Below are 17,963 nucleotides of genomic sequence, written 5' to 3' on the forward strand. Positions count from 1 at the left end.
TCCTGTGCAATTAATTGTCTCCAGTGTGCTACCACCATGTATGTGGACTGATTAATTACTGACATGATGGTCCAATGAGCACACAGCCGTGAGGTCCAGACTAGGACCATGGACTTGTCCCACCCTTCTTTAACTGAAGTTGCCCAGATTGCTGAATCACATGGACTTACAGCAGCAGCAAGGGATTTAGTTTCAGACAATCGACAGGTGGTGAAGTTAGATACACATAGTAAGCAGTCCCCAGTGCACAAAGGGGCTGGCCAGGCGATCTGGCCTTCCGCTGAGCCTCAGTGTGATGATGCCATTGACTTGTAATCCACTTTAAATATGATAACCCAAATATATTACATTGTGAATTTTGTAATTTCCAGGGAATTATAATTGATGGCAGGTTAAATTGGTCTTGGCATATTCTAGACCATCAAAAAAGACTCAGTGTGGCAACTTACCCCGGCATCTGGTTACCGCAGTCAGTGATATGAATGCTATCAGAGCTGCTTATTCTGTATGTTTTCACTCTGTCGTGTCACATGGTATAATACACTCATCAAAAAAAGTTTTCCATCACCTCGGTTCTGAGAGTTCCAGAACCTGTACAGAAAATTTGAATAGAGATCAACCTTTTTATTGGTCATGAAAACCACACATTGCATGTTGTACCACCATACAGCGAGACCTTCAGAGGTGGTGGTCCAGATTGCTGTACACGCCGGCACCTCTAATACCCAGTAGCACATCCTCTTGCATTGATGCATTACCATATTTGTCATGGCATGCTATCCACAAGTTCACCAAGGCACTGATGGGCCAGATTGCTCCACTCCTCAATGGCAATTGGGCATAGATCCCTCAGAGTGGTTGGTGGGTCACCTTGTCCATAAACAGCCCTTTTCAATCTATCCCAGGCATGTTTGGTAGGGTTCATGTTTGGAGAACATGCTGGCCTCTCTAGTCGAGTGATGTCGTTATCCTGAAGGAAGTCATTCACAAGATGTGCACAACGGGGGCGCAAATTGTCGTCCATGAAGATGAATGCCTCACCAATATTCTGCTGATATGGTTGCACTTTTGGTCACAGGATGGCATTCATGTATCACACAGTCGCCTTCCATGACCACCTGCGGTGTACGTCGGCTCACATAATGCCACCCCAAAACATCAGGGAACCTCCGCCTTGCTGAACTTGCTGGACAGTGTGTCTAAGGCATTCAGCTCGACCAGGTTGCCTGCAAACATATCTCTGACGATTGTCTGGTTGAAGGCATATGCAACACTCATCGGTGAAGAGAACATGATGCCAATCCTGAGCAGTTCATTCAGCATGTTGCTGTGCCCAGCTGTGCGGTGCAGCATGGTGTCATGGTTGCAAAGATGGACCTCACCATGGAAACCAGGAGTGAAGTTGAGCTTCATGCAGCTCAATATATGCAGTTTCACCTATCTCAACAAGAAAATGAAGTAATCCACTTTAAATATGATAACCCAAATATATTACATTGTGAATTTTGTAATTGCCAAGGAATTATAATTGATGGCAGGTTAAATTGGTCTGGGCATATTCTAGACCATCAAAAAAGACTCAGTGTGACAATTTACCCCTGCATCTGGTTACCTATTGCACACAGTTTGAGTCATAAAACAACGTCCTGTGGCTGCACGAAAAGGATTATTCAACATGGTGATGTTGCTGTCAGGGTTCCTCTGTGCCATAATCTGTAGGTAGCGGTCATCTACTGCAGTAGTAGCCGTTGGGTGACCTAAGTGAGGCATGTCATCAACACTTCCTGTCTCTCCGTATCTCCTCCATGTCCGAACATCACCCCTTTGGTTCACTCCGAGATGCCTAGACACTTCTCTTGTTGAGAGCCCTTCTTGGCACAAAGTAACAATGCGGACGTGATCGAACTGTGGTATTGACCATCTAGGCATGGTTGAACTACAGACAACACGAACCATGTACCTCCTTCCTGGTGGAATGACTGGAACTGATCAGCTGTCCGACCCCCTCTGTCTAATAGGTGCTGCTCATGCATGGTTGTTTACACCTTTGGGCGGGTTTAGTGACATCTCTGAACAGTCAAAGGGACTGTGTCTGTGATACAATATCCACAGTCAATGTCTATCTTCAATTCTGGGAACCGAGGTGATGCAAAATTTTTTTTGATGTGTGTATTTTTAGGGTAATCAACCTTTAGCCAAAAAAGTCTTTGTTACACAAATAGAGCAGTTAGAATTGTGGGTGGAGGTCATCCAAGATATTCTTGCAGAAACGTGTTCCATAAGCTACAAATATTAACCATCACATCTCAATTTATTTTCTTTGGTGGTTTTTGTCTCTAATAACTATTTTCTTTTTACATCTAATAGTGCATACCATGGATCATAACACAAGATCTAGAAATGAAACTTCCCTTTAGATTAGAATTGTGTGCCAGACAAAGACTTGAACTCAGGACCTTTGCCTCCCATGGGCAAGTCTTTACCAACTGTGCTACCCAAACATGACTCATGACCCGTCCTCACAGCTTCACTTCTGCCAGCACCTCGACTCCTTCCTTTCAAACTTCACAGAAGTTCTCCTGCCAAACTTACAACACCACCACTCCTAGAAGAAAGGATATTGCAGAGACATGGTTTAGCTACAGCTTGGGGGCTGTTTCCAGAGTGAAATTTTCACTCTGCTGTGGAGTGTGCTCCAGTATGAAACTTTCTGGCAGGTTAAGACTGTGCTGGACTGAGACGGGAACTCAGGACTTTTGCCTATTGCAGACAATGGCCCAAGTTCGAGTCTAGTTCCAGCATACAGTTTTAATCTGACAGTAAGTTTCATATCAGAGCACACTCACCATGCAGAGTGAAAATTTCATTCTGGCAGCATCCCTCAGGCTGTTGCTAATCCATGTCTCCACAATGTCCTTTCTTCCGGGAGTGGTAGGTAGTCTTGCAAGTGTCACGCGAGAACTTCTGTGAAGTTTGGGAGGCAGGAGATGAAGTACTGGTGGAACTGAAGTTGTGAGGATTGGTTGTGAGTCATGCTTGGTTAACTCAATTGGTAGAGCACTTGCTCATGAAAGGCAAAGGTCCCGAGTTCAAGTATCAATCCGGCACACAGTTTCAATCTGCCAGGAGTTTCTTATCAGTGCACACTTTGCTGCAGAGTGAAAATTTCAACCTAGATCTAAAAATGATTTACGTAGAGATCTGGAACATCTAAGTTTTTTTCACCATTCTGCCACTAAAGTTTTCATCTCTCTTCCATCAGTTATGAAAACCCACATTGATGTCCCACCACATTTAAATTGAAATCAAAATGATTATTTACTCTTTTGAGACTTTCTGTTTATAATGTGTTAGCCATAATTCATCTTCCTGGTTTAATGCATAATAAGAATTTACTTCACTTCATTAATTATAATAATGGATGATGAAAAAAGAAAGAGTCACCATGGTGGAACTCATTCCAGATAACCCGGATTGATTTAGGGAAATCAATGAAAATCACCACATCAGACAAACAAACCTATATACTTTTTGTATGAACAGTTTCAACTACATTTAGATTTATGTTAGTGAGTTACATTTATAACAGCACTATCAAGCTGATATGAAATTCATTTTACTGAATTACAGTCCAATAAGAAAATTAAGTTGTACTAAAGACTTCCTACAGTGAATAAAACTAATTTTTCAGAAGAAAAGCTTCCAGTATATGTTTGAATATTCCTACAGCAAATAGAAATTGTTTGCCAGGAGAAAAGTCTCCAATTTGTGTTTGAAAACCTGTTTGGTCACAAACAACCACAGTCCTGAGGAAGCCTATTTTTCAGATGTATGTTGTGCTGCACACCCCTTTCTTTAATGTAGTTGGTTACATACTGCAGATATCTTATTAATGTGTGATATGTCAATCAAACAGAAATTGCACACATTTGTTACAAAAACATGTTTATATTACCATATGCTCTGTATTTTCCTATACACCTTGTGTAGTGCTTATAGTTGTTGGCTGGTGATGTATAGGTCACTGGTGCAGTTCCTGCCATCTGTGGTTATTTATTATTTGGCATTTGTAATTTCTGGAAGGTTCTGGGACTTACTCATGTATGAATATTGTACACTGCTTAGGCAGGCAGTTTAGCTGAATGTACACTTTTCTGTGTGATCTATAGCTGTGTTTTCAATGTGATGTTTTAGTTTCTCTTGACAACATTCCTCTCATAAGTGTTACCTGTTCCTGGATTCAACATCACATAGTTTGCAGAAGGAGCCAGGTCATCACTGACGTCAACATTGCTATGGTTTGAATATGACTGCAAAAGTCATCGCCTTTACTAGCTGGACCCAAAACATAAACATTATATCCCCCTGCGGGCTGTATTGTAAAGGCATCAATGGATATGAAAGCATCAGTGATTCAGATGCATGTCAAGTATCCATAAGTGTTTTCGGGAGACACTGGTCAGGGTTTGATGAAATGGTTAAAGAATTTCTACCATGTCACCAAATACAACAGGCGTATGACATGATGTGTCTTGCCAACACCTACTTTTTCTTGGACAGTGCAGCCCAACTGTGGTTTGATAACAACAGGGAACAGCTCATGAGATGGGAAAAATTACAGGCAGAAATCAAGAAAACATTTGGTGCCAACTAGCAGCTGGTCTGCAAATCCTTTATTGCAGTGGAAGAACAGAACATATATGTTTTGGAGCTGTGTCACACAGTGAACCTGAATGTGATGGAAGCTGATGAAATTTCACACCTAATGAACGATGTGGCAGAAGGTATCGTACTAAGTGCTTTTTTTGAAGGATGTCATCACTTGACTAAGTGGTGCTAGCACATTGAGGCAATGCACTTTAAAAGGGTATATTGAAAGTTAGTCAGTTATTTTCATGTTCCGTGGATCATTTTACACAACAAATCGTTAGGATGTGGACTGAGTCATTATTCACATCACAAATTAATTGGTACATTGATGCAGTACCGTTAGATGTGCAGAACTGAACATGTTGTGTCTTTTTAAAATTGAGAGCGAGACCATTCACAGGAAACCAATGAGACTTTTAAGAACTTTGTTTACCATTTCTTCTCATTCTGTATGTATGCTTGGATTTATTACAATACTAGTGTCATCCGCAAAGAGAACTAATTATGTTGTTGAACATTAGACAGAAGATCATTTATGCCTATTAGGAACAACAGTGGGCCTAAGATATATAGCCTTGGGGAACCCCATACATGATTTCTCCCCCAGTCAGAATTATGTCCCCAGACAATATTGGTTGAATTAGTAAGTACAACTTTCTGCAATCTTTTGGTTAGATATGAAATTATCCATTGGTTGGCTGTACCATCAATCCCATAAAACTTCATTTTATCTAGAAGAATACCATAATTCATACATTCAGATGCCTTAGGTTGCTGAAAATACCAGTAAGCATTATTTTATTATTTAATGCTTGTAAAATTGGTGAGTGAACATGTAAATGACATTCTCAGTAGAGACCCTTCTGAAATTCAAACTGTGATTTGCTGAGGATGTTGCTAAGCTGAGATACTATTCTAGAGTACAACATGTTCAACAGAATCATGTATGTTGTACAGCTGGCAAGGCCGTCAGGACATCACATCACTAAAATGTCAAATAGTAGGAGAAGAAATATGAGGGGATAATGTCTTGACATCAAACACAAATATTTGCAGTGAATCCAGCCAGGTGTAAGTTGCATAGCTAATTTGAGAAGAGTTTTCTTGTAACTCTTCAGGCTTTCCCGGCGATCTAATGACATCTTGGGTTGTCGGGTGTTCTGCCGGATATCAGCGTCGTACTTGCACGATATTTCGGTCACGTAGCTCATAACCTTCATCAGGTGCGACCTGAGACTGATCCTCGAGTGGACATGGTCCAGTATTGGACCAGGTCCACTCGAGGAGCAGTCTCAGGTCGTACCTGATGAAGGTTACGAGCTACGTGACCGAAATATCGAGCAAGTACGACACTGATATCCGGCAGAACACCCGACAACCCAAGATGTCAGAGTTTTCTTGATCATTGACACCAATCTCAACAAGGCAAACCAACATAGAGGAATGGAGTCAGAAACATGGACGAAGACCATGAATATCATACAACATATGAGGTTATTGACAACACAAATACCATGGGATCCCTTACTGGTTTGATCACCATGTACATGTATCCATTGTACAACCCCTGTAAAGAAAGAAGAAGAGTGGTTGATGACTATTACACCATAAAATATTGAACAACAGGCAAATCAATGCACACTAGGCAACCGCAAATGACTACAGCTGATCTGTGGAATGAAGCTCATCACCATATCCTGAACAAGTTCATTCTCCAACCCACAGCAGTCATTCCCTGTCACCACACAATGGTCCCTAATTACTCAACCAGATGCTGAAGTCAGGAAAACTGAACAAGACCACCCCAGATAAAAATCCACATTACAACGGTTGCAATGATGTTGCCAAATCACTTTGGTGTCCTCATCAACAACCTACTGGCCTGGCAGTAGTTGACTCTTAAGGTATCATTTTCTGTCATATTGAATGCTTCTGTTGCCAGCTGAAGAAAAAATTACAGTGTGAGATTCAAATGCCATTGTAATCAAAGTTACAAATGGAAAGTACATTCAACCAACAGGAACCTGTGTTGTGAGAATAACTATCAATATCAGGACATAGCCCTTTGAATTTATTGTTTCACCAGATTTCATACATGATGTTATCCATGGATGGGGCTTGCAGCACTCACAAGCAATTATAGACCACGGGAAATTGGAACTCCATCAATTTCAGACAGTTATGGTTTCTCTGGGTGATTGTCTAACTGTCATCCAACAAAAATAAAAATGTTTACACACCTAGTTAAAGGAAACCAATTTTGTTCCTATCTAGATAAAGTAAGAGCCATAACTGATACCCAATTCCCTAGGACATTTGTGATGTGAGAGGCTTCCTTGTAGTGTGCTGCTACTACATAGGCTTCATAAAGGATTTCATTTGCAAGGCATGGCCAGTACAAACACAGATGTAGGGTGACACCAGATTTTCTTGGAATAAGGAGCAAGAAAGATCTGTCTGCATCCTTAAGGAGGGGGTGGATGCCATCTTCATGGCTCCCATCTTTTTGACAATATTGCTGAAATGGAACTACACAATGATAATAGTGATTATGGGACCCACGCAAATTCAGGAAGGCACTGAAAGAGTGATTGCTTATGCCTCCAGTGTACTGTAAGTACTCTCAAACTGAGAAAGATTGCCTAGTTGTTGTTTAGGCAGTCAGCAAGTTCTGATCCTTATTATATGGCAAACACTGTTCTGTCTGACTATTATTTGTATGTAAGTTGACAAAACTGTAGGATTCATCAGTACGTTTGGCAAGATTGGCACTGAAACTTCAGGAATATGACATCACAGTAGTATAAAAAAAGGATGCAAACACAAAGGTGCCAAATCTCATTGGCCAAATCCATTGGAGGCATTAAAGAAGGAAGAAGCTGTCAAAGAAGAATACAGAATGATAGATGGCACATTGTATAAGAGGAATTCTGAGCCAGTGGAATGTACACTGTGTACACTGCCTGTCCAAAAAGTTCTGAGACTGATTTCATTCCTGATGTACAAGCAACATCAGCATAGTGGCAGCTTGAACTAACAACAGATGTGCATTCCACCAGTCAGTTGTGAGCAGGCAGTGTTAAGGAGTGGACATGCAGGTGTGGCATATCACACTGGAGCAACTGTTCAAGACAGTGCCTAGAATGGTTTCAGAAGAGATGAACGTGTGCAAAGTTTGCTCCACACACCTTGGCTCATGAACAAAATCAGAGATACACAGACACCAGCCACAATGTGATTGAAATGAAAACCTTGGACACTTCTGTTGTGGAAAACTCATGATGAGTGATGAGACTTGATGTTACCAATACAAACCTACTACGACATGAAAAAGTGCCGAAATTCTCATGAAGGGCTAACTTGTTGATGACATAACCAAATTGAAGAAAATGTGATGTGCGAGTTAAACAACATCCCAAATGAAGGCTTTTCTGACAGTTTGAAATGGTTTTATGAATGTTTTGTGCATTGTACTCAAGTGAGGGGACACTATGTAGAATACCTGAACCATTAAAACCACAGTCTTAACTATTTTAGATTTTCTCTATTTTTTTTTTTTTTTTTTTTTATTAATTCAGTCTCTAAATGTTTTGGACTGATGGGGAAATGGTTGCTGGTCATCTGGCCCAGACTGCAGCAATCTGTCTAACATTATGTAGAAAGCTACTATAGGGAATGTTAGCGACAGAAGCGTGTGCTTCAATTACCCCAGGCTATCTGGTAACAATTCTTCCTGCAACTGTTCCATGCAACTGGATTAGAAAGTATCTCTGTGCAGGTTTTCCATATCAACAAATGTGAATAAATAGGTAGGACTGATGGTCTCCTTTCTTCAGTCACATCCTCTATACTGACTGCTGGAGCCACAGAAACTGCCAAGTTTTTTTAACCATGAAGCATCACATATAATAATCTTTGTTTGTAGAAAAGTGTTTCAGTTAAGACTGTGGTCACACAAAAACAGTTGCATTATTTTTAAAGCAGTGCAAACCATTCTGAGAAATTCATTCTCTCAGGTACTTTTGGTCATGTGGCATGAATTTTCAGCAAACTTTCTCATAGTTATTTTTTCTAGTAAAATGTGCCATACTCTTTCTTCTTATATTCTTATGACATCATACATGTTTAATTGTCAACAGGTGACTATCATACTGTGCATTTTTTCAGAATTTTCATCTATGATTGCAGTTTTGGGGTATCCTTCACATGGATAATCTTCCAGGGAAGTTTGACCACAGTTGATCACAGCCCACCTTCTCATAATTGATGATAATTTACATCTACACATGTTTCACAAGCCATTACAGGATGCATGATGGAGGATGCCTTGTATCATTCCCTTTCGGGTTCATCTCACAAACAGTGTGTGGGAAAAATGACTGACCACATGCTGCTGTACAAGTGCTCATTTCTCTTACCTTTTCTTCATTGTATGTGCATGAGATGTATGTTGGTGGCAGTGGAATTGTTCTGCAATCTGTTGAAAATGTTGGTTCTCTAAAATTTCTCAAAAGTGTTTTATAGAAGGAATTTCTTCCAGCCACCGGGGATTCCCATTTGAGTTCACTGAGCATTTCTGTAACACACTCATGTTTATAGAACCTGCCAGTATGAAATTTAGCGACACACTTCTGGATTGCTTTGATGTCATCTTTTAATCACACCTAGTGGAAACAGAATTCTTATAAACCTTCAGTAACATTGGATGTATTTCCTTTGGTAATAAACTACCCAAAAGAATGAATATTTAGTTAGTGTGATGTTCTGGTTTATCCATTTGAACAAATTGTACACACAACAACTTATTTATGAAGCTGTATAAAGAGAGCACATCCCCAGATCATGTTGACAGTCACTGTGTGAACCATGGAAACAAAACCAAAATGTTGATATTAATGCCATCTCTATGCCAGGCTGAGAACTTTTCAACTTGTTCCCATATTATACAGAAATCAAATTTCTTGGATATAATGTGTTCATTAACTTTATCAGATGCCATGGATAGGTTGTTAACTTGTACCACACACACACACACACACACACACACACAGAGAGAGAGAGAGAGAGAGAGAGAGAGAGAGTGTTAAATTGTCCTGGCCTACTAAATTGTACCAGAACCGCAGCTCACTTGCTGTGAGGGGTTGTGTGTGGTGGAGTTGGTGAGAGGAGAAAGGATGCAGGATGGGAGTGAGGGGTGGAGGGAAGGGTGGTTCATAGCTGAGAGGGAGAGGCAAGAAGGGGTCGGGATAGGAGTGTGGCACCTGTGAACACACCTACTTGAGCACAGCACACAAGGAAGTACAGGTTTGTATTAGAAGGGGGAGAGAGACTGCGAAGAGGAGAGCATGAGTGTAGAGTGAGTAAAGTGAAATGCATGAGCACAGGTTTGAAGGTGGTACCAACCATGAACTAGCAGAGATTGGAGCAGGAGGATTTTCCAGCACGTAGTTGTAAGAAGCTGGTATTTGGTTTGTGGGGGCAGGGGTGGGGGGAAATCAGATGGTACAGGATGTGAAGAAGCCATTGAAGTTCCATTTATGTTGCTTAGCGCTGTGTTCTGCCACTTATTCGCTAACTATGCTTCTGGCTACAGTTTGTTGGTGGCCATTTATTTGACTGGACAGCCAGTTGGTGGTCATGCCCTCATAAGTCATATGCAAAATTTATGGCAGAGCTGTTATATGACAGCTGCTGTCAAAAGTAGGCCCTCATGGGCAGGATGTGCCTCTTGCTTGACTGGAATGGGATGTGTTGTGTGGATGAGAAAGATTGGTCTTTTACCATGTCTTCCACAGTGTCAATGTGGCCAGGGGTGGGAGTAGGTGTGGTATAAGGATGGATTGGATTATTTTGTAGATTAGGTGAGTGGCAGAATACTACATTGGATTGGGTGGAAAGGATTGTGGATAGGATGATCATCATTTTTAGGCGTGATGATAAGTATCCTTCTGGCACCTAGACCCATTAACAACACACCATACAAGGAGACACAGGAAAGGGAATCATGTTACATACTAATTTTACATAATGTGTGCTATGTCATCTAAACCTCTGACTTGTGTAGTTGTAACAGACAACTATTATTAATAAGTATTGTTATAGACCAAATGGGAATACTTGGAAGTAAATACTGAGTGTTTGGCCTTGCCCCTCCAGAAGCAAGGATTTCTTTTCCAGAATTTAAATGCAGAGAGAGAGAGAAACTAGTGCAAGGTTATTCCAGAGGATGAGGAAAGAAATAATCTACACATTTAATACATAAACTTACATTTGTCACTGACCATATGTTGTTAAGGTTCTGCACATGATTTGGAGTTATATGATGTTGAGAAAAATTAATACACTAAAAGAAAGTCCTTTGCCAAATACAAACAAAGGGATGAGTAAAGACAAACACTCAATGTACATGGGAAACAAGTTAGGGGTAGGCATGTGAACAAGAAATTGAAAATTGTACAGGATCCAAATGTACAGGGTGATTCAAAAAGAATACCACAACTTTAAAAATGTGTATTTAATGAAAGAAACATAATATAACCTTCTGTTATACATCATTACAAAGAGTATTTAAAAAGTTTTTTTTTCACTCAAAAACAAGTTCAGAGATGTTCAATATGGCCCCCTCCAGACACTCGAGCAATATCAACTCGATACTCCAACTCGTTTCACACTCTCTGTAGCATATCAGGCGTAACAGTTTGGATAGCTGCTGTTATTTCTCGTTTCAAATCATCAATGGTGGCTGGGAGAGGTGGCCAAAACACCATATCCTTAACATACCCCCATAAGAAAAAATCGCAGGGGGTAAGATTAGGGCTTCTTGGAGGCCAGTGATGAAGTGCTCTGTCACGGGCTGCCTGGCGGCCGATCCATCACCTCGGGTAGTTGATGTTCAGGTAGTTACGGACAGATAAGTGCCAATGTGGTGGCGCTCCATCCTGCTGAAATATGAATTGTTGTGCTTCTTGTTCGAGCTGAGGGAACAGCCAATTCTCTAACATCTCCAGATACTGTAGTCCAGTTACAGTAGCACCTTCGAAGAAAAAGGGATCAAAAACTTTATTGGCTGAAATGGCACAGAAAACGTTCACCTTAGGCGAGTCACGTTCATACTGAGTTGTTTCTCGCGGATTCTCAGTGCCCCATATACAGACATTGTGACGGTTGACTTTCCCGTTAGTGTGGAAAGTTGCTTCATCACTAAACACAATCTTTGAAACGAAAGATTCATCTGTTTCCATTTGAGCAAGGATAAAATCACAGAAATCGATTCTTTTAATCTTATCAGCTGCAGACAGTGCTTGAACCAATTTCAGATGATAAGGTTTCATAACTAACCTTTTTCGTAGGACTCTCCATACAGTTGATTGTGGAATTTGCAGCTCTCTGCTACCTCTGTGAGTCGATTTTCCTGGGCTGCGAACAAATGCTTGCTGGATGCATGCTACATTTTCATCACTCGTTCTCGATCATCCAGAACTTTTCCCTTTGCACAAACACCCATTCTCTGTAAACTGTTTATACCAATGTTTAATACACCACCTATAAGGAGGTTTAACACCATACTTCGTTCGAAATGCGCGCTGAACAACTGTCGTCGATTGACTTCTGCCGTACTCAATAACATAAAAAGCTTTCTGTTGAGCGGTCACCATCTTAGCATCAACTGACGCTGACGCCTAGTCAACAGCGCCTCAAGCGAACAAATGTACAACTAAATGAAACTTTATAGCTCCCTTAATTCACCGACAGATAGTGCTTAGCTCTGCCTTTTGTCGTTGCAGAGTTTTAAATTCCTAAAGTTGTGGTATTCTTTTTGAATCACCCTGTATATTGTTTTTGAGTGATCCTGCAGGTGCCCATTACACACACACACACACACACACACACACACACACACACAAGAGAGAGAGAGAGAGAGAGAGAGAGAGCATGAGTGAGGGTTGCATTGAAAAGCACACTTGCAAGATATCAGCTGCAGTGTGACAGAATGAGTGACAACTGGCATTTGCGCATGTTTAAAAGATGCACATCTAGAAGGTCATAACTGCATTCTATCAGAATTATGGCCCAAATTTTTACACGGAATCGATTTCTGAGGCTGATATCTTGCAAGTGTACTTTTTTCTCCATAAAATATGATGATGATGTTTCCTTGGAAGCACTATTTGATTACCAGCATCTACATCTGTATCCATGTGATTTTGATTATGAGAAAAGCCACTTAAGAACCTGTGTCAGAGATACACGCAAAATATAACAAAAGGTGGAAGTAAATTGAGGATGCATGAACTGACATTCAAATTCTTACATTCTAATAATGAGTTGGAATAAATCAGCTGTGTAATGTAATATGCTGTTAACCAGGGTGCAAGTAGATAAGTAATACACAAAATTTGTACAGATGGCAGAAGGGCCAGGGAGGGAGGGGGCTATGATGCTTGAATTACTCAAGGATGAATGAGTGACGAAAGAGAGAATAAGCAAGACTGAAGCTATGGGAGAAATATCAGGAAAATATTACGGTTATTTGAGTTAAATGCTTGAGATAGTTGTATATTCACAAGTACCTAGGCAGGAAGGGAAGGGCACAAGAAACCAAGTAGTGTGAGTGTTAAATATATCTGAGTGTCCTCACCTTCATGTTTAACAGGGGAATAGCTCATGTTGGAAATGTAAACATTTTGCAGAAAACGCTGACAGTTCATTCTTTTAAAGAACTCTAAATAATATATCACCTAAAGACAAAAATTTTTCAGTTAATTACATCAGAATTTAAATTAGGTTTTGTTACAAAGCTTTTGACAAATTCTTACAGCTCCATATATTGTGCTATTGCTCTTTCTTTTCGATGAATACCTATTTTTCATAAACATTCTGTATAAATGACAGGCACATAGTTATAGAGCTCTTGTTCATTCCAATAATTATTTGGATACTTTTCACTCTTCCATTAGTTGTATGTGTGAGTGTCAAACTGCTGAACTTTTGATAATTTTCAAGTTTATTAACCTTTTCCATCTATTAATAAAAATGATAATTTTGTGTTTAGATTCTTCCTGTGAACATTTTATGGTATTGAGCCACATGCAGAATTACTTCAATATAAGTGAGCAAAACACACATCTTTGGCAGAGGTGAACTTATCTGACTAATAATAATAGCTAAATATTTGCTAACATACAGGGGCCAAACAGCTATTGAATGTTAATTTGTAATTGATGCAGTATGAAGTAATTCAGCATGTCTTGTTGGCAAAAGTCTAATAACAATGGACCTGCAGTTTCCTATAGTCATTTATAACAATAATAATAATAATTATTATCATCATCATCCTGGCACTTATAATCATTTTTGTGGAAGGTTTCAGTCGCTAAAGGACTATTCCATAATATTGCTTTCTATGATAGTTTACGGCTTTGTGAAAATATGCTCAAGAGATTCAATTGATGGGACATTACAAGCTGCCCCCCCCCAATCAGGCCTCCTCCCAAACTTCCCACAAAAAGGATAGTTATATGACAGATTACTGGCAGATCATAAATAAATGAACGTTGTATAAAGTGTGGACATGTATGATACATAGACGTTGTTTATGTGTAAAATTTCAATTACTGTATTTTGTAACAGTCATCTTTTCTTTTTTTTTTCAGCTGAAAGCATTGATGAAGTATCTGAAGACCAGTTTATTATTCATGCATCATAATTCAGACAGCTCATTTAATACATCCATCCAAGATTTTACAAATACTTTACTGGATCTGTTTGAGAAGTATAGTCCATCTGAAGTTTCTACACTTGTCCTTCATTCTGCTCTGTTGAGAGAGTATGCTACTGACAGGGTTCTGAATGTAATGAAAAAACAGCTATCTGTCAGGTAGTTTGATTTAAGCCAAATCTTTGTATTGCACATAGCTTTCTCCCTCCCTCTCTCTCTCTCTCTCTCCTCTCTCTCTCTCTCTCTCTCTCTCTCTCTCTTTCTCATGGGTGTGTGTGTGTGTGTGTGTGTGTGTGTGTGTGTATGTGTGTGTGTGTGTGTGTGTGTGTGGGTGTGTATGTATGTATGTACAAGTAAAGTTAAATCCTTCCAAAATGCTATCTTTTATTATATTTACTAATTTAATTTGTGATTGTGTATACGCTCTTTTGGGGAGAGGGAAGGGGGAAGAAACTATGGTAAAGATGGATACAAATGTGCCATACAAATTTTTATAGGATTAAAGAAGAGAAGCAAAAATTTCTCCACTTGCATGTTAATTGGAAACAGCACCCTCACTACAAGGAAAGGTAGCTATTTCTGACTCCGGTAGTGTGCCACTTCCTTCTGCAGAAAGCTCTAATGATCCCTAGCATATTTCGTAGAGCACTGATGGTAATGGTTTCCTCCTATCAAAAGTAACTCACGTGGGCAACCAGAAAGGGCATTACCAGATTCCAGTGCTTGCAGGTTGTTGCATACATGGCACCTCCCTTTAAGGAAGAAAAAATTAATAAGTTAGCTTGACATGAATACTTTCCTTGTATATTTGTATTTTATCTTTGTATTTCCTAACTCTTTATAATAATAGTGCTTCTGTGGCCAGCATGTGGGTAAAATAGGTGTTGTCACCAGTTGTCTGTGCTATGCAGCTAAAAACCTGAGGCATGCTAGCCCACAACTGTTGTAACTGGTCCCTGATATCCTGGATATGGTCACTGGCACAGAATTAATATTTGAGCTACTCCCACACAAGTTCTGTCAGGGATAGATATAGAGATCTATCTGGCCATGGGAGTACCTCAACGTCATGCAGACAGTTCGTAGAGAAACATATCATGTGTAGCCCACAACTGTTGTAACTGGTCCCTGATATCCTGGATATGGTCACTGGCACAGAATTAATGTTTGAACTGTTCCCCCCACAAGCTCTGTCAGGTACAAATATGGGGATCCATCTGGCCATGGGAGTACCTCAACGTCATGCAGACAGTTCATAGAGACACAGATCATGTGTGGACATGCATTGTCCTGTTGAAAAATGGCAACATGGTACTGTTGCATTGGAGGTAACAAATGAGGATGCAGAATGTCTTTGACATACCATTGTGCTGCCAGTGTTCCCTCAGTCACCACCAGCTGTGAACTGAAGTCATACCCTATGGCTCCACACCATGACACGGAGTAACACTGCTGTGCCTCTCCAAAACATTGGAAGAATGGGACCTCTTCGCAGGTTGCTGCCATACTCACTGACAATGGTTACACAGGGTAGTGCAACCTGAACACAATGTGATGCCAGTCATCAGCCAACCATGCTACCTGGTTACTGCACCACACCAGATGCAGTCGTTTGTGTTGTGGTGTTAATGGCATCCTACACATGCAGTGATGAGTCCCTTGTCCATGTGCTGCTAGACTCCAACCAATGGTGCAAGATGACACAGAATGTTGCAGGGAGGCCATTGTGCGTTCTCTAATCATGGGTTTAGATGTGATGGGGTTACAATGTTCTTGGTGCATACACAATGGCCAGATGTAGTCAACCATAACCTTGACAATGACTGTGCCTTATACTCACGTTCCCATTCAGTTCAACATTGGGCCACCATCACATTCAAATACCCCACACTACTGGATATTGTATGATTAGATGAGCTGGCCAAAGGGAGACCCACAACAAGGCCCCTTTCAAACTCTGTCAGGTGCTGATAACACTGCCTCATGTGAGTACGAGGCATCTCCATGCCCTTCACAGTGATCACTGAACATCTGGAACTGTTCACACTCCTTACATACTTTACCAGGCCTGGTACCAACATTAACCACGAACAACACTAATACAGTCTGATGGCCATTCTACTTGTCACACAGAATAGCAACTCTTAATCATTTACGTAGCCACCGATGGTATGTATGTGTATGAACTTACTTTGAGATCTGGCCATATCGTGGGGGTGCTTCAATTTTTTGCCAGGTAGTATATATTTTTAATTTTGCAAGTGCCTGTCAAAGGCTGGATCAAAATAGAGGATGCAAATTTTATACAGGTGTGAAAGTATTTGACCATTTAGATTCCTGACTTTGAAACTACGGTCCAGTTGCATTATTGATATGACAGACACACAGATTTCACAAACTTCATATGCTTTTACACCTGTTTATGTGAAGCACTGCAATTATAAAATGAGTGTATATTATGTTAATTAAACAAAATTGTACATAATTGTCTATTTCCAATGCGCAACTGTTATTTGGACAGCAATGAAAGGTATTCAGAAACATTCGTTATTTTGTTTTAAAGATTGCCTAGGGACCTGGCACAGATGAACAGTAATGATTGAACATTTCAAATGCTGTAGTGTTTATTTCATAATTTATGTACAAAACATTAGGCATTGCTGCAGTAAAGAAACACCATTGCACACAGTCAACCGTTTCCAGTCCACAATAATAGATTCAAAAATAAAGCATCACTTTGATTTGCTAGTACATATCGTGCAAAATCTGTGCCACACTTACACTGTTTATGCAGCGTACTTATTGCAGGTTGACAATCTGTCCAACTATGACTATGCATTTGGTTTTGTTACAGTCTAAGTGACATATTGTACATGAAATTACTAAATGGGTTCAACGAAGAGGAACAAAATAAGCCCACTACATAAAATACATAAAATATTACTCACCACAGCCACATGCAGAGATAAGCTTTTACAGACACCAGAGTGATTGAGTCACATGCTCTACCATGCTTGCAGTGCCTCTATGTGAGAATAAAGCAGTAGTAATCAGTGAGACATTTACAAGGTGTGTGACAAAAGTAACGAGACTGAGTTTTTAACTACCCAAGCTTTTATTTATTTATTTCAAACAACAATATTGTGTCCTTCAAAGTAGTTCCCTTTGGCAGTTATACACTTTGGAGTCGTCATTCTGAGTCTTGGTAGCAGTGCTGAAAGACTTCAACTATTAGGGCCTTTAACATGTGGGTCACATTCTTTCAAATGTTCTCCAGAGTCCCAAAATGATGTCTTCCTAACACATCCCTCAATTTTGGGAAAAGAAAAAAGTCACAAGGACTCAGATCAGGTGAATAGGGGGCTGTGGAGCAACAAGGATGCCTTTGGAGGTCAAAAATTCCAAGATGAAAGTGCCCGTGTTACATGGGGCATTGCCATGTTACAGCATCCACTTGTCTGCGGTGTCCAGTCTCACTCAATTCACCTTTTTCCTGAGTCTTTCAGTGACATCTTTGTAAAACAGTTTGGTTGACAAATTCAGTCTAATGTCACAAGAGCTTGCACACATTTTCATTGGTTTTTGAAGTGGAAGG

The sequence above is a fragment of the Schistocerca nitens genome, chromosome 3 (genome assembly GCF_023898315.1).
Source record: "Schistocerca nitens isolate TAMUIC-IGC-003100 chromosome 3, iqSchNite1.1, whole genome shotgun sequence".
NCBI classification, from domain to species: Eukaryota; Metazoa; Arthropoda; class Insecta; order Orthoptera; family Acrididae; genus Schistocerca; species Schistocerca nitens.